The following is an 18,821-nucleotide window of genomic DNA, read 5'->3' on the forward strand; positions in this document are numbered from 1 at the left end:
GACAGCAAATAGAGAGACAGCCAGCCCATAGAGAGAGACAGACAGCCCATAGAGAGAGAGACAGCCCGTAGAGAGACAGCCAGCCCATAGAGAGACAGCCCAAAGAGAGAGAAAGACCTTAGAGAGACAGCCAGTAGAGAGAGACAGACCATAGAGAGAGACAGCCCATAGAGACAGCCCATAGACAGAGACAGCAAATAGAGAGACAGCCAGCCCGTAGAGAGAGACAGCCAGCCCATAGAGAGAGAGAGACAGCCCGTAGAGAGAGACAGCCAGCCCGTAGAGAGAGACAGACAGCCCGTAGAGACAGCCCGTAGAGAGAGAGAGAGAGAGAGAGACAGCGCTCTCTCTCTCTCTCTCTCTCTCTCTCTCTCTCTCTCTCTCTCTCTCTCTCTCTCTCTCTCTCTCTCTCTCTCTCTCTCTCTCTCTCTCTCTCTCTCTCTCTCTCTCTCTCTCTCTCTCTCTCTCTCTCTCTCTCTCTCTCTCTCTCTCTCTCTCTCTCTCTCTCTCTCTCTCTCTCTCTCTCTCTCTCTCTCTCTCTCTCTCTCTCTCTATATATATATATATATCCCTCTATCCATCCCTCTATCTATCTATCTATCCCTCTATCTATCTCTCCATCTTCCTACACTGACAACTAGCCCCCTGGGCCTTATATCTGAGTCACTGACACAACTCAAGAGGCTGTGGAAACTATCTGTCTGCTTAGTAAGATGAATTGGAACATGGTGGGTTCTGCTACTGTTGGATGTGAAAATCATTCAAACTGCTCCGAAGCCTTGAGAAATATTCTAGGGGCCAGATGTGAAGGGAGGGGGATAGGGGAGTCATTCAGGTCAAAAGTAGTGCACTATAGTAGGATGCCATTTAGGATGCAGAAAGGGGATGCACTTTATGTCCCACAAACAGATAAATACCACATTTACAATCTGGGCCAAACACTTTGGCAGTAGCAATCAAGGTAACATTGTGGGGCGATGGAAAATGTGTGAGTATCAACAGCAGGTCCCCCCATCCTCTCAGATGAAGGGCCGTTTAAAGCACCCACAAGTCTGCTGCTGTTGAGCTAATGTTGAGCTGTGTGTGTGTGTGTGTGTGTGTGTGTGTGTGTGTGTGTGTGTGTGTGTGTGTGTGTGTGTGACAGCTCTCTGAAACAGAGAGTTATAGATAGGGTGCAGAGAGACGGATAACGAGACAGAAGGAAAGAGACAGAGAGAAGCTGAGTACAGAGTGAGGATGAGAGAGAGGATGAGGGAGAGAGAGAGCGAGCGAGAGAGAGGGAGAGAGAGAGAGGGAGAGAGAGAGAGAGAGAGAGGGCTGAATACAGAGAGAGGCAGACTGAAAGAGAAAACATTCTAAGAACAGAGGGAGAACAGAGGGGGAACAGAGGGAGAACAGAAGGGGAACAGAGGGGGAACAGAGGGAGAACAGAGGGGGAACAGAGGGGGAACAGAAGGGGAACAGAGGGGGAACAGAAGGGGAACAGAGGGGGAACAGAGGGAGAACAGAGGGAGAACAGAGGGAGAACAGAGGGGGAACAGAGGGGGAACAGAGGGGGAACACAGGGAGAACAGAGGGGGAACAGAGGGAGAACAGAGGGAGAACAGAGGGGGAACAGAGGGGGAACAGAGGGGGAACAGAGGGAGAAGAGAGGGGGAACAGAGGGAGAAGAGAGGGGGAACAGAGGGGGAACAGAGGGGGAACAGAGGGGGAACAGAAGGAGAACAGAGGGGGAACAGAGGGGGAACAGAAGGAGAACAGAGGGAGTGTGAGAGAAAGACAGTAAGTGGTTGTAAGTGTGATCTTTGTTTAACTACATAGGGAATAGGGTTCCATTAGTGACTCATCCTAGAGCAGAAACACACATTCTGGGTCATGATTGGCAGCTGGAGGGGTTTGGTCTAATTGGAGATCAAGCCAATCATGTGGGCCTGTCTGGCACCTCAATTGCAGCAGTTATTCAGTCAGTCAGTTGTAGTCAATAGAGCTTAGGCCTACTCAGCTTGATGGGGACTCACTTTTTCATCCTCACTGATTCATCCTCTGTCATTCATTCACTGACTCACTGACTTACAGTAGCTACTCACCCATTCATTCACTGACTCACAGTAGCTACTCACCCATTCATTCACTGACTCACAGTAGTTACTCACCCATTCATTCACTGACTCACAGTAGTTACTCACCCATTCATTCACTGACTCACTGACTTACAGTAGCTACTCACCCATTCATTCACTGACTCACTGACTTACAGTAGCTACTCACCCATTCATTCACTGACTTACAGTAGCTACTCACCCATTCACTAATTCATTCACTTACTTGTCCACATAAAGTATATGCTTCTCATATCCATTACTCTCACCTCATTCATAATGTTTATCTCCTGTATAGATGGAGGCGGGGCTAAAACTGTATCTCCTGTATAGATGGAGGCGGGGCTAAAACTGTATCTCCTGTATAGATGGAGGCGGGGCTAAAACTGTATCTCCTGTATAGATGGAGGCGGGGTTAAAACTGTATCTCCTGTATAGATGGAGGCGGGGTTAAACTGTATCTCCTTTATAGATGGAGGCGGGGCTAAACTGTATCTCCTTTATAGATGGAGGCGGGGCTAAAACTGTATCTCCTCTATAGATGGAGGCGGGGCTAAAACTGTATCTCCTCTATAGATGGAGGCGGGGCTAAAACTGTATCTTCTCTATAGATGGAGGCGGGGCTAAAACTGTATCTCCTGTATAGATGGAGGCGGGGCTAAAACGGTATCTCCTGTATAGATGGAGGCAGGGCTAAATGTATATCTCCTAAAATATAACACACATCACAGGAGGGAAACTAGCAACAACAACAACAACAAAATTCTCCTTTCTGTTCATTTCTATAAAGACATGATTCCGTGATACAGTCTCAACCTGGAACTGAACTCTAGAACAATAGATCGCGTCGCAAATGGTACCCTATTCCCTTTATAGTGCACTACTTTCGAACAGGGCCCATAGGCCTCTTGTCAAAAGTAGTGCACTACATAGGGAATAAGGTACCAGTTGGGACGCAGATATAGTCTCATCATGCACACACCTGTAAGTGAAATCCAATCAACTCTACCCACACGAGCCAGTCCTTGTCAACGGTATTATATATTATATCTCCTTAAACCTTTAATCTGGAGAAGCCAATTTACTAATTATTTGCTCACCAAACACAGTTCCCATTGAAATAAATGTGAAGGATTTCGATTATAAATCTCATGAAGTCACTCTACGGTCAATCAGGTGAATGAAAAAGTTGTAAATTAATATTGAATATTAATAAATTAATAACATTTTTAAAAGGTCACTGTCTGTGCAGAGAGAAAATGGCTTGAGCAAGAGAGGCAGATAAAGAGAGAGAGAGAAAATATAATATGAATAATGTTAATATTGTAAAATAATAACTTACTTTCCAAAGTATGCTTTGGAAATATGTACAGTACCAGTCAAGAGTTTGGACACACCTACCCATTCAAGGGGTTTTCTTTATTGTTACTATTTTGTACATTGTAGAATAATAATGAAGACATCAATCAACAAAATATTTTTGATTTCAGATTCTTCAAAGTAGCCACCATTTGCCTTGATGATAGCTTTGCACACTCTTGGCATTCACTCCACTAGCTTTACATAGAATGCTTTTCCAACAGTCTAGAAGGTGTTCCCACATATGCTGAGCACTTGTCGGCTACTTTTCCTTCACTCTGCGGTCCAACTCATCCCAAACCATCTCAATTTGGTTGAGGTCGGTGGACTGTGGAGGCCAGGTCATCTGATGCAGCACTCGATCACTCTACTTCTTGGTCAAATAGCCCTTACACAGCCTGGAGGAGTGTTGGGTCATTGTCCTGTTGAAAAACAAATGATAGTCCCACTGAGCGCAAACCAGATGGGATGGCGTATTGCTGCAGAATGCTGTGGCAGACATGCTGGTAAAGTGTGCCTTGAATTCTAAATAAATCACTGACAGTGTCACCAGCAAAGCACCCCCACACTATCACACCTCCTCTTCCATGCTTCACGGTGGGAACCACACATGCGGAGATCATCTGTTCACCTACTCTGAGTTTCACAAAGATATGGTGGTTGGAACCAAAAATCTCAGATTTGGACTCATCAGACCAAAGGATAGAGCTCCACCAGTCTAATGTCCATTGCTCGTGTTTCTTGGCCCAATCAAGTCTCTTCTTATTATTGGTGTCCTTTAGAAGTGGTTTCTTTGCAGCAATTCAACCATGAAGGCCTGATTCATGCAGTCTCCTCTGAACAGTTGATGTTGAGATGTGTCTGTTACTTGAACTCTGAAGCATTTATTTGGGCTGCAATCTGAGGTGCAGTTAACTCTAATGAATTCATCCTCTGCAGCAGAGGTAACTCTGGGTCTTCCTTTCCTGTGGCGGTCCTCATGAGAGCCAGTTTCATCATAGCCGTTTCTGTTTTCTGCGACTGCAGCTGGTTGAAGCTGGTTGAGAGAATGCCAAGAGTGTGCAAAGCTGCCATCAAAGCAAAGGGTGGCTACTTTGAAGAATCTAAAATATAAAATATATTTAGATTTGTTTAAGACTTTTTTGGTTACTACATGATTCCATATGTGTTATTTCATAGTTTTGATGTCTTCACTATTATTCTACAATGTAGAAAATAGTACAAATAAAGAAATTCCCTCGAATGAGTAGCTGTTACGTCATGCCAATAAAGCAATTTCAATTAAATAGAGAGAGAGAGAGAAAAAGAGAAAAAAAGGAGAAAGAGAGAGAGACAAAAAGAGAGAGAGACACAAAAGGAGAGAGAGAAAGAATGAAAGAAAGAGAGAGAAATAACGAAAGAGAGAGAGAAAGAACAAAACAAAGAGAAAGAGAGAGAGAGTCAGTCTGGAACTCCTAGTCCTGGTCTACATCTCAAATGGCACCCTATTCCCTATGGTCCACTGTCAAAAGTAGTGCACTATAAAGGAAATAGGGTGCCATTTTTGGTCAAAAGTAGTGCACTATATAGGGGAGAGGGTGCCATTGTGGATGTAGCCCTAGTGTCAGTCAGGAAGTCCATTTACCTACCAGCAGCCAGGAAACTAAGGCAGTGTGTGTGCGTTTGTGGGTGTGTGTGTAGGTTTGTGCACGTGCGCGAGTGTGTGTGAGTACTACACCCAGACAGGGGAAGGTGAGAGAACACTATTAGACTGATGATAGAAGTAGTAGCTCTTACTGGAGACTCCACATTCTTACTGGAGACTCCACATTCTAACTGGAGACTCCACATTCTAACTGGAGACTCCACATTCTAACTGGAGACTCCACATTCTAACTGGAGACTCCACATTCTAACTGGAGACTCCACATTCTTACTGGAGACTCCACATTCTAACTAGAGACTCCACATTCTAACTAGAGACTCCACATTCTAACTAGAGACTCCACATTCTAACTAGAGACTCCACATTCTAACTAGAGACTCCACATTCTAACTAGAGACTCCACATTCTAACTAGAGACTCCACATTCTTACTAGAGACGCCACATTCTTAGTAGATGCCACATTCTTACTGGAGACGCCACATTCTAACTGGAGACTCCACATTCTAACTAGAGACTCCACATTCTAACTAGAGACTCCACATTCTAACTAGAGACTCCACATTCTTACTGGAGACTCCACATTCTTACTGGAGACTCCACATTCTTACTGGAGACTCCACATTCTTACTGGAGACTCCACATTCTTACTGGAGACTCCACATTCTAACTAGAGACTCCACATTCTAACTAGAGACTCCACATTCTAACTAGAGACTCCACATTCTAACTGGAGACCCCACATTCTAACTAGAGACTCCACATTCTAACTAGAGACTCCACATTCTAACTAGAGACTCCACATTCTAACTAGAGACTCCACATTCTGACTAGAGACGCCACATTCTTAGTAGACGCCACATTCTTACTGGAGACGCCACATTCTTACTGGAGACTCCACATTCTTACTGGAGACTCCACATTCTTACTGGAGACTCCACATTCTTACTGGAGACTCCACATTCTTACTGGAGACTCCACATTCTTACTGGAGACTCCACATTCTTACTGGAGACTCCACATTCTTACTGGAGACTCCACATTCTTACTGGAGACGCCACATTCTTACTGGAGACGCCACATTCTTACTGGAGACGCCACATTCTTACTGGAGACGCCACATTCTTACTGGAGACGCCACATTCTTACTGGAGACTCCACATTCTTACTGGAGACGCCACATTCTAACTAGAGACTCCACATTCTAACTAGAGACTCCACATTCTAACTAGAGACTCCACATTCTAACTAGAGACTCCACATTCTTACTGGAGACTCCACATTCTTACTGGAGACTCCACATTCTAACTAGAGACTCCACATTCTAACTAGAGACTCCACATTCTAACTGGAGACCCCACATTCTAACTAGAGACTCCACATTCTAACTAGAGACTCCACATTCTAACTAGAGACGCCACATTCTAACTAGAGACTCCACATTCTAACTAGAGACTCCACATTCTAACTAGAGACTCCACATTCTTACTGGAGACTCCACATTCTTACTGGAGACTCCACATTCTAACTAGAGACTCCACATTCTAACTAGAGACTCCACATTCTAACTGGAGACCCCACATTCTAACTAGAGACTCCACATTCTAACTAGAGACTCCACATTCTAACTAGAGACGCCACATTCTAACTAGAGACGCCACATTCTAACTGGAGACTCCACATTCTAACTAGAGACGCCACATTCTAACTAGAGACTCCACATTCTGACTAGAGACGCCACATTCTTAGTAGACGCCACATTCTTACTGGAGACGCCACATTCTTACTGGAGACTCCACATTCTTACTGGAGACGCCACATTCTTACTGGAGACGCCACATTCTTACTGGAGACTCCACATTCTTACTGGAGACTCCACATTCTTACTGGAGACTCCACATTCTTACTGGAGACTCCACATTCTTACTGGAGACTCCACATTCTTACTGGAGACTCCACATTCTTACTGGAGACGCCACATTCTTACTGGAGACGCCACATTCTTACTGGAGACGCCACATTCTTACTGGAGACGCCACATTCTTACTGGAGACGCCACATTCTTACTGGAGACGCCACATTCTTACTGGAGACGCCACATTCTTACAGGAGACTCCACATTCTTACTGGAGACGCCACATTCTTACTGGAGACTCCGCATTCTTACCGGAGACGCCACGTTCTTACCGGAGACGCCACATTCTTATTGGAGGACACATAATCTTACTGGAGGATCCAGGGTATTTAATGACCTGTATCTTCCACAGCCCTGCGAGACAGTTCATATTATCGGGGTAATAGCTAAGTCATTCAGGGTGTACAGACGGCTTGGAGCTCTCTGCTGCCCAGATAGCGTGTAGACGATGTACTAGAAGTCATCTGGCCGTTGGGGTGTGATGTGTAACCTGTCTGTCTGTCTGTCTGTCTGTCTACTGGTAATCCTATATATCATGTCTTCCAGTGTCTATGTGATCAGATCCTAATATCAACAAACACACAGACGCAGTGATGAACCCCCCCCCATGCTATCATTAGTGCCCTAATTAAGAGAGTTTATTATCTCGCCAGTCTCCCCGGGGAATTGCTATAACACTGATAAATAAACAGCTGACTTTGCCACGGTAACACCAATTAACCCTGTTTACACAATCTGGCTTCACACACACAGACTGTGTCCAAAATGGCACCCTATTCCCTTTATAGTGTACTACTTTTGACCAGGGCCCCATAGTAACAAACACATTATCATAGAAAGAGACTAGGAGGACCCTGGTGATTTGATGCTAACTTAACACAATGAATCTGCAAGACAATATCCACAGTGCTTAAAACACAGCCTTACAGACAGACATTCCTTAGTGTCCAAACATATATATACAATCCAATGAATCTGGAGAACAACAATCTACAGACATAATGCTGAGAAAAACACGGCAGTTTTATATAGAGACAATGTTCTGGGTATCTGTCAAAACCAAGGGCCAATCAATGACGTTAACTCACAGGGTTGAAAACCAGCAGTATGTCGTCGAGGGTGGGAACGGATGAAGGCATAGATTACAAGGCAGTCAGTGCTACCTGTGTTTCATAAACTATTCTGACAGTTTAATGTAATAGCCACAATCGACCACCGACATATGAAGCCCACATGGGATACATACAAGTCCTTATGGGCCTATCACAGTGGAGAGAGAAAAACACCACTTTAAAAGGTCAGGGAATGTTTTGCTGCTGAAGATCTAAGCAATGAGGCAAGGTAATGCCAATAACCGGTCTCAGTGGTCACGGAAATAGATTAGCCCCTCTGAAAGTCAAACACCGAGCTAGAACAAACATATCCACGGCTATGGGGGACACAACAGATAAACACAGCGAGCATGTCTTTCTACGTTCTACTGGTGGTGTCTGTCGTCACAGCGATACAATAGCCCCTTTTGACAGTTCAAATCCATAGGGACCATAACAAGCACAAATGTATTTCATCATGTTGAAGAAGGTTGAAACGATGACAATGAAAGGCAGATAGATATGGGGAACATAACGTTTTGGAGCACTGTGATGTGAGAGAACTGAAATGTCCAAACTTACCGCTGCACTCTTCAGCCTCTGGATGACAGTCAGCGAGGATGATGATGATGATCTCAAAAAGAGGTTTGATTGGTTGATTGATATCCAGCCTGCGTGCTGACGCTTTTTGTTGTTGTTGTTGCGTGTGAAAGTGTGTGTTTGCGTGTTTGAGGATCAGTGAGGAAAGGATGCGTATGCACGCGCTCGCGAGCGGTCACCACATCCGCTACACGTTACCTTAAATATTCAATCTGCCCTCATCTAAACGAGTAGGCTACTGAGAGGCTATTGCTAAAATACAAACTGTAAATGGCGTTGCTGTCAAATGCTGTGCTTAGCCTATAATTGTCTATAAAAAAAATATTAAAAAGACACATGTAGCCTATTCAACTAGGCTTTATCAAATATACCTTTAAATAAATCAAAGCTGTAGATAGCAGAATGTTTATTAAATAGCCTAACCTAGTTGTGCCATAAAGTCCATATTGCTTGGTTTTAAATAAATGACAACACGTCGATTCGAATGCAAAAATGGATCACCATTTAAAAAGTAAAAAAAAAACGCTAATATACAATCATTACCAAGCTTAGGTAAGATCACTGTCGCCTATAGTTCGCTATAGGAATCATACTCACAAATAGATGCCCGTTCAATTGCCATGTTTCCATCGAATACGACTCGTAGGGAGAAAATAAACCGCAAATGAAGACAGCAGTCTGTGCAAAAGTGTGTTTCGTGCAAACAAATGTTCCCCAAACCCTGAAACCAAGACTGCAATACGTCTATGCTGTGATCCGAATTACAACAACTCGCTGTATTTCTGACCAGTGTAAAATGTTGTCTCGGGAAACGCGCGATAGCCTACACACAGAGACGCGCGCGCACGCACACACACACACACACACACACACACACACACACACACACACACATGAGCGACGTTGCACTGTGCACTTCCCTGCTCTCTCCTTCCCTTCTCGTCGCGCTCAACAATGTCCCTCACTCACCCGTGACGTCACTGGGCGAGACGCAACTCTAAACTCTCCCTTATCTGCAGTAGAGTTCAGTGTACCCCTACAGCCCCGCTACTTGACGATGGGCCCGGTAGTCGCTGGAAATAGTGCTGGTGGGAGAAATTAGAGCCCTCATTGGCTGACAGAAAGACATATGAGGTTTACACATCCTAGATAAATAGTGAAGACCACCCCACTATGCCGAGTTCATGGCTAACAGCAATTGGCCAATCAACTCCTTCTTCTGTCTCATCCTCCTCTCTCCCCCCTGTCGACTGTCAGTTTGATGTATGTAGTCATTCTATGAGCATAATCAACTTATTCTGCAGCTGGCAGGTTGGGGCTGGCTGGGCTGGCTGCAGCTTCGACGACTGCCCCAAATGGCACACTATTCCCTATGTGGTGCACTACTTTTGACCAGAGCGGCTTTGGACAAAAGTAGTGCACTACATAGGGAAAAGTGTGCCATTTTGGGCGCAACCCAGGGTGATTGTATTACTGAGGAGGACAGCGATCAGCGGCTCTGGCCCCCCATTGTCATTGCAGGGATGATCAGGTTTATCATTCATTATTTCTTCAGTTTGGATACCAAAGCCAGTTAAGAGGACCCCTGTCTTGCTGGCTCTGTTCTGGTAAGGGAGGCTGAGTATACTGGGTAGGTAAGGGAGGATGGGTAGGCAGGATACGCTGGGTAGAGAGGGGAGGCTGGGTAGGCAGGGTATGCTGGGAAAGTAGGGGTACTGGGGAGACAAGGTAGGCAGGCTATAATGCATAAGTAGGGGAGGCTGGGAAGGTATGGCAGGTAGGGTGCCCTGGGGAGGTATGGTTGGTAGGGTAGGCTGGGGAGGTATGGTTGGTAGGGTAGGTAGGTGGGGTAGGTAGGGTAGGCTGGGGAGGTATGGTTGGTAGGGTAGGTAGGTGGGGTAGGTAGGGTAGACTGGGGAGGTATGGTAGGTAGGGTAGGTAGGGTAGGTGGGGTAGGCTGGGGAGGTATGGTAGGTAGGGTAGGTGTGGTAGGCTGGGGAGGTATGGTAGGTATGGTAGGTAGGGTAGGTGGGGTAGGCTGGGGAGGTATGGTAGGTAGGTGGGGTAGGTAGGGTAGGCTGGGGAGGTATGGTATGTAGGGTAGGCCTGGGAGGTATGGTTGGTATGGTAGGCTGGGGAGGTATGGTTGGTATGGTAGGCTGGGGAGGTATGGTATGTAGGGTAGGCCTGGGAGGTATGGTTGGTAGGGTAGGCTGGGGAGGTATGGTTGGTAGGGTAGGTAGGTGGGGTAGGTAGGGTAGACTGGGGAGGTATGGTAGGTAGGGTAGGTAGGGTAGGTGGGGTAGGCTGGGGAGGTATGGTAGGTAGGTGGGGTAGGTAGGGTAGGCTGGGGAGGTATGGTATGTAGGGTAGGCCTGGGAGGTATGGTTGGTAGGGTAGGCTGGGGAGGTATGGTTGGTAGGGTAGGTAGGTGGGGTAGGTAGGGTAGACTGGGGAGGTATGGTAGGTAGGGTAGGTAGGGTAGGTGGGGTAGGCTGGGGAGGTATGGTAGGTAGGGTAGGTGGGGTAGGCTGGGGAGGTATGGTAGGTATGGTAGGTAGGGTAGGTGGGGTAGGCTGGGGAGGTATGGTAGGTATGGTAGGCTGGGGAGGTATGGTAGGTAGGGTAGGTGGGGTAGACTGGGGAGGTATGGTAGGTATGGTAGGCTGGGGAGGTATGGTATGTAGGGTAGGCCTGGGAGGTATGGTTGGTATGGTAGGCTGGGGAGGTAGGGTAGGTAGGGTAGGTGGGGTAGGCTGGGGAGGTATGGTAGGTAGGGTAGGCTGGGGAGGTATGGTAGGTAGGGTAGGCTGGGGAGGTATGGTAGGTAGGGTAGGCTGGGGAGGTAGGGTAGGCTGGGGAGGTATGGTAGGTAGGGTAGACTGGGGAGGTATGGTAGGTAGGGTAGGCTGGGGAGGTATGGTAGGTATGGTAGGCAGGATAGATAAGGTAGGGTAGTCAGAGGATGCTGGGGAGGTAGGGTAGGCAGGATTGATAGGGTAGGGTAAACAGGATTGGTAGGGTAGGCAGAGGATGCTGGCAGAGAGAGTGAGAGAAGGATGAGTCACACCACACAACACAGGAGGCAGGTGGAAATGGATCTGCCATTTTCAAAGATCTAACACAACTGAGTCACAGAAAATAGCAGTTTTTTTCTCTGTTTGCTCTGCTGCATGAATTGCACATGACATATTGAACACGTGCCATCGCTCACACAATGGTAGTGTTTATCTTAGAAGTGGAAAAATTTTTTTTAGAATGTGGTGCTGAAAAGACAGTTTTAGAATGTGGTGCTGAAAGGACAGTTCTAGAATGTGTTGCTGAAAGGACAGTTCTAGAATGTGGTGCTGAAAGGACAGTTCTAGAATGTGGTGCTGAAAGGGCAGTTCTAGAATGTGGTGCTGAAAGGGCAGTTCTAGAATGTGGTGCTGAAAAGACAGTTCTAGAATGTGGTGCTGAAAAGACAGTTCTAGAATGTGGTGCTGAAAAGACAGTTTTAGAATGTGGTGCTGAAAAGACAGTTCTAGAATGTGGTGCTGAAAAGACAGTTCTAGAATGTGGTGCTGAAAGGACAGTTCTAGAATGTGGTGCTGAAAAGACAGTTCTGGAATGTGGTGCTGAAAGGACAGTTCTGGAATGTGGTGCTGAAAGGACAGTTCTAGAATGTGGTGCTGAAAAGACAGTTTTAGAATGTGGTGCTGAAAAGACAGTTCTAGAATGTGGTGCTGAAAAGACAGTTCTAGAATGTGGTGCTGAAAGGACAGTTCTAGAATGTGGTGCTGAAAAGACAGTTCTGGAATGTGGTGCTGAAAGGACAGTTCTGGAATGTGGTGCTGAAAAGACAGTTCTAGAATGTGGCGCTGAAAGGGCAGTTCTAGAATGTGGTGCTGAAAAGACAGTTCTAGAATGTGGTGCTGAAAGGACAGTTTTAGAATGTGGTGCTGAAAAGACAGTTCTAGAATGTGGTGCTGAAAGGACAGTTTTAGAATGTGGTGCTGAAAAGACAGTTCTAGAATGTGGCGCTGAAAGGGCAGTTCTAGAATGTGGTGCTGAAAAGACAGTTCTAGAATGTGGTGCTGAAAGGACAGTTTTAGAATGTGGTGCTGAAAAGACAGTTCTAGAATGTGGTGCTGAAAGGGCAGTTCTAGAATGTGGTGCTGAAAAGACAGTTCTAGAATGTGGTGCTGAAAAGACAGTTTTAGAATGTGGTGCTGAAAAGACAGTTCTAGAATGTGGTGCTGAAAGGACAGTTTTAGAATGTGGTGCTGAAAAGACAGTTCTAGAATGTGGTGCTGAAAAGACAGTGTTTCCTTTAGTTAGTCCCTAGAATCTGTATATTCCCCCAGAGGACCAGCAGACAGAGCTGTAGGAGATATTGTCCCCAGTCAGTCACCTCAGACCTCAATACATCTAGCCTTAGTCTGCAGAATGATCTCCTGGTTTATCGTGTGTGGGCGACGGAGAGGATATGTGTAAATCTATCCATTCATCCCTCCCTCCATCTCCTATTGTCGGTCCCACAAGGACCTGTATCACACCACTCTTACAAACAGACATGCATGGATGAATTCCCCCTTTCACTCTCTTTCTCTCGCTCTCTATGTCTCTCTCACACACTTTTCTCAGAAATGAAACAAAAATCCCTACTGTACCATGGAGAATATAAACAGCTGGTAAAATAAAATAAGAAAAGACTAAAAGGTTTAGTCCCAAATGGCAAGCTGCGTCCCCATAGGGCTCTGGTCAAAAGTAGCGCACTTTGTAGGGAATAGGTTGCCATATTTGGGACTCATCCTCAGGCTCATGAACATCCCAGACGTGTTCGCCGAACAGCAGCTGCCATCGAGCAGTCTAGCGGTGTGTGTACATTAGAGCATATCAACAACTCACACAGAACATCAAAAGAGATATCAAAGTCTCTCAAATATTTCCACCTAATTTGTAGACTTTCTCTTCATATCCAACTGGGATTATAAATGAGCAGTTACTTTTTCCCGTTCTCTCTAACAAAGTATTAAATAGATCATTGAATGGTCTGTGTACCAAATGGCACCCTATTCCCTATTTAGTGTATAGGCCTAGAGCTCGTTAAAGGGTAGTTGAGTTTCTCTCCATTTTAGCAGAGCTGTTTTCACCTTTGCTCCTTCATCTGTCACTTTCTCTTTCTCTCCAGCCCCTAAAATTACAGTCTGTCACCCTATCTTCCCTTTCACAAATCAATTATCAAACCTTTCACTCCTTCACCACCACCCCCCACCCCCCCTCTGTCATTTTTCTTCCCTCTCTCTGGTTCTAAGTGCAGCTCTTGTCTACATTTATATATCGATATTTATATCACAGTTTAATATTTGAAGCTCAGGGAAACAGAGGGTTATCTTCCGTTTTCTCTCATTCTCCATCCCAAATGGCACCCTATTCCGTATATAGTGCACTACTTTTGACCAGGGCCCATAGGGAATAGGGTGCACTACTTTTGACATTTGGGATACAAACCTGTATTCATTAACCCTCCCTCTGCTCTGTACCCATGGTATGATCACCATCAAGATGGGGGCGGCAGGTCGCCTAATGGTTAGAGCATTGGGCCAGTAACCGAAAGGTTGCAAGATTGAATCCCCGAGCTGACGAGGTAAAAATCTGTCGTTCTGCCCCTGAACAAAGCAGTTAACCCGCTGTTCCTAGGCCGTCATTGAAAGTAAGAAATTGTTCTTAACTGACTTGCCTAGTTAAATAAATAAAGAAAGGATGAGCCAGTCTCCTTCCACCTCTCCCTCTGCTCTGTACCCATGGTACCATCAAGATGAGCCTGTCTCCTTCCACCTCTCCCTCTGCTCTGTACCCATGGTACCATCAAGATGAGCCTGTCTCCTTCCACCTCTCCCTCTGCTCTGTACCCATGGTACCATCAAGATGAGCCTGTCTCCTTCCACCTCTCCCTCTGCTCTGTACCCATGGTACCATCAAGATGAGCCTGTCTCCATTCACCTCTCCCTCTGCTCTGTACCCATGGTACCATCAAGATGAGCCTGTCTCCATTCACCTCTCCCTCTGCTCTGTACCCATGGTACCATCAAGATGAGCTGGTCTCCATTCACCTCTCCCTCTGCTCTGTACCCATGGTACCATCAAGATGAGCTGGTCTCCATTCACCTCTCCCTCTGCTCTGTACCCATGGTACCATCAAGATGAGCCAGTCTCCATTCACCTCTCCCTCTGCTCTGTACCCATGGTACCATCAAGATGAGCCTGTCTCCTTCTACCTCTCCCTCTGCTCTGTACCCATGGTACCATCAAGATGAGCTGGTCTCCATTCACCTCTCCCTCTGCTCTGTACCCATGGTACCATCAAGATGAGCCAGTCTCCATTCACCTCTCCCTCTGCTCTGTACCCATGGTACCATCAAGATGAGCCTGTCTCCATTCACCTCTCCCTCTGCTCTGTACCCATGGTACCATCAAGATGAGCTGGTCTCCATTCACCTCTCCCTCTGCTCTGTACCCATGGTACCATCAAGATGAGCTGGTCTCCATTCACCTCTCCCTCTGCTCTGTACCCATGGTACCATCAAGATGAGCTGGTCTCCATTCACCTCTCCCTCTGCTCTGTACCCATGGTACCATCAAGATGAGCCTGTCTCCTTCCACCTCTCCCTCTGCTCTGTACCCATGGTACCATCAAGATGAGCCTGTCTCCATTCACCTCTCCCTCTGCTCTGTACCCATGGTACCATCAAGATGAGCCTGTCTCCTTCCACCTCTCCCTCTGCTCTGTACCCATGGTACCATCAAGATGAGCCTGTCTCCATCCACCTCTCCCTCTGCTCTGTACCCATGGTACCATCAAGATGAGCCTGTCTCCATTCACCTCTCCCTCTGCTCTGTACCCATGGTACCATCAAGATGAGCCTGTCTCCTTCCACCTCTCCCTCTGCTCTGTACCCATGGTACCATCAAGATGAGCCTGTCTCCTTCCACCTCTCCCTCTCCTCTGTACCCATGGTACCATCAAGATGAGCCTGTCTCCATTCACCTCTCCCTCTGCTCTGTACCCATGGTACCATCAAGATGAGCCTGTCTCCATTCACCTCTCCCTCTGCTCTGTACCCATGGTACCATCAAGATGAGCCTGTCTCCTTCTACCTCTCCCTCTGCTCTGTACCCATGGTACCATCAAGATGAGCCTGTCTCCTTCCACCTCTCCCTCTGCTCTGTACCCATGGTACCATCAAGATGAGCCTGTCTCCATTCACCTCTCCCTCTGCTCTGTACCCATGGTACCATCAAGATGAGCCTGTCTCCATTCACCTCTCCCTCTGCTCTGTACCCATGGTACCATCAAGATGAGCCAGTCTCCATTCACCTCTCCCTCTGCTCTGTACCCATGGTACCATCAAGATGAGCTGGTCTCCATTCACCTCTCCCTCTGCTCTGTACCCATGGTACCATCAAGATGAGCTGGTCTCCATTCACCTCTCCCTCTGCTCTGTACCCATGGTACCATCAAGATGAGCCTGTCTCCTTCCACCTCTCCCTCTGCTCTGTACCCATGGTACCATCAAGATGAGCCTGTCTCCATTCACCTCTCCCTCTGCTCTGTACCCATGGTACCATCAAGATGAGCCTGTCTCCTTCCACCTCTCCCTCTGCTCTGTACCCATGGTACCATCAAGATGAGCCTGTCTCCTTCCACCTCTCCCTCTGCTCTGTACCCATGGTACCATCAAGATGAGCCTGTCTCCATTCACCTCTCCCTCTGCTCTGTACCCATGGTACCATCAAGATGAGCCTGTCTCCTTCCACCTCTCCCTCTGCTCTGTACCCATGGTACCATCAAGATGAGCCTGTCTCCTTCCACCTCTCCCTCTGCTCTGTACCCATGGTACCATCAAGATGAGCCTGTCTCCATTCACCTCTCCCTCTGCTCTGTACCCATGGTACCATCAAGATGAGCCTGTCTCCATTCACCTCTCCCTCTGCTCTGTACCCATGGTACCATCAAGATGAGCCTGTCTCCTTCTACCTCTCCCTCTGCTCTGTACCCATGGTACCATCAAGATGAGCCTGTCTCCCTCCACCTCTCCCTCTGCTCTGTACCCATGGTACCATCAAGATGAGCCTGTCTCCTTCCACCTCTCCCTCTGCTCTGTACCCATGGTACCATCAAGATGAGCCTGTCTCCTTTCACCTCTCCCTCTGCTCTGTACCCATGGTACCATCAAGATGAGCCTGTCTCCTTCTACCTCTCCCTCTGCTCTGTACCCATGGTACCATCAAGATGAGCCTGTCTCCTTTCACCTCTCCCTCTGCTCTGTACCCATGGTACCATCAAGATGAGCCTGTCTCCTTCCACCTCTCCCTCTGCTCTGTACCCATGGTACCATCAAGATGAGCCTGTCTCCATTCACCTCTCCCTCTGCTCTGTACCCATGGTACCATCAAGATGAGCCTGTCTCCTTCTACCTCTCCCTCTGCTCTGTACCCATGGTACCATCAAGATGAGCCTGTCTCCATTCACCTCTCCCTCTGCTCTGTACCCATGGTACCATCAAGATGAGCCTGTCTCCTTCCACCTCTCCCTCTGCTCTGTACCCATGGTACCATCAAGATGAGCCTGTCTCCATTCACCTCTCCCTCTGCTCTGTACCCATGGTACCATCAAGATGAGCCAGTCTCCATTCACCTCTCCCTCTGCTCTGTACCCATGGTACCATCAAGATGAGCTGGTCTCCATTCACCTCTCCCTCTGCTCTGTACCCATGGTACCATCAAGATGAGCTGGTCTCCATTCACCTCTCCCTCTGCTCTGTACCCATGGTACCATCAAGATGAGCCTGTCTCCTTCCACCTCTCCCTCTGCTCTGTACCCATGGTACCATCAAGATGAGCCTGTCTCCATTCACCTCTCCCTCTGCTCTGTACCCATGGTACCATCAAGATGAGCCTGTCTCCTTCCACCTCTCCCTCTGCTCTGTACCCATGGTACCATCAAGATGAGCCTGTCTCCTTCCACCTCTCCCTCTGCTCTGTACCCATGGTACCATCAAGATGAGCCTGTCTCCATTCACCTCTCCCTCTGCTCTGTACCCATGGTACCATCAAGATGAGCCTGTCTCCTTCCACCTCTCCCTCTGCTCTGTACCCATGGTACCATCAAGATGAGCCTGTCTCCTTTCACCTCTCCCTCTGCTCTGTACCCATGGTACCATCAAGATGAGCCTGTCTCCATTCACCTCTCCCTCTGCTCTGTACCCATGGTACCATCAAGATGAGCCTGTCTCCATTCACCTCTCCCTCTGCTCTGTACCCATGGTACCATCAAGATGAGCCTGTCTCCTTCTACCTCTCCCTCTGCTCTGTACCCATGGTACCATCAAGATGAGCCTGTCTCCCTCCACCTCTCCCTCTGCTCTGTACCCATGGTACCATCAAGATGAGCCTGTCTCCTTCCACCTCTCCCTCTGCTCTGTACCCATGGTACCATCAAGATGAGCCTGTCTCCATTCACCTCTCCCTCTGCTCTGTACCCATGGTACCATCAAGATGAGCCTGTCTCCTTCTACCTCTCCCTCTGCTCTGTACCCATGGTACCATCAAGATGAGCCTGTCTCCATTCACCTCTCCCTCTGCTCTGTACCCATGGTACCATCAAGATGAGCCTGTCTCCTTCCACCTCTCCCTCTGCTCTGTACCCATGGTACCATCAAGATGAGCCTGTCTCCATTCACCTCTCCCTCTGCTCTGTACCCATGGTACCATCAAGATGAGCCTGTCTCCTTCTACCTCTCCCTCTGCTCTGTACCCATGGTACCATCAAGATGAGCCTGTCTCCATTCACCTCTCCCTCTGCTCTGTACCCATGGTACCATCAAGATGAGCCTGTCTCCTTCCACCTCTCCCTCTGCTCTGTACCCATGGTACCATCAAGATGAGCCTGTCTCCATTCACCTCTCCCTCTGCTCTGTACCCATGGTACCATCAAGATGAGCCAGTCTCCATTCACCTCTCCCTCTGCTCTGTACCCATGGTACCATCAAGATGAGCCAGTCTCCATTCACCTCTCCCTCTGCTCTGTACCCATGGTACCATCAAGATGAGCCTGTCTCCTTCCACCTCT

At 47.5% G+C, this 18,821-nt stretch overlaps 1 protein-coding gene across 1 annotated transcript in view; it reads right to left on the bottom strand.

The window, feature by feature from the left end:
• LOC115175312 (gamma-aminobutyric acid type B receptor subunit 1) overlaps positions 1-8,763 on the bottom strand; it is a gene marked incomplete in the record, with an annotated part of 211,185 nt that extends 202,422 nt beyond the window's left edge. The window contains 1 exon segment of the mRNA XM_029734486.1: positions 8,690-8,763.
• Positions 8,764-18,821: the final 10,058 nt, after the last annotated feature.

This window comes from Salmo trutta, chromosome 36 (assembly GCF_901001165.1).
Source record: "Salmo trutta chromosome 36, fSalTru1.1, whole genome shotgun sequence".
In the NCBI taxonomy this organism is placed as follows: domain Eukaryota; kingdom Metazoa; phylum Chordata; class Actinopteri; order Salmoniformes; family Salmonidae; genus Salmo; species Salmo trutta.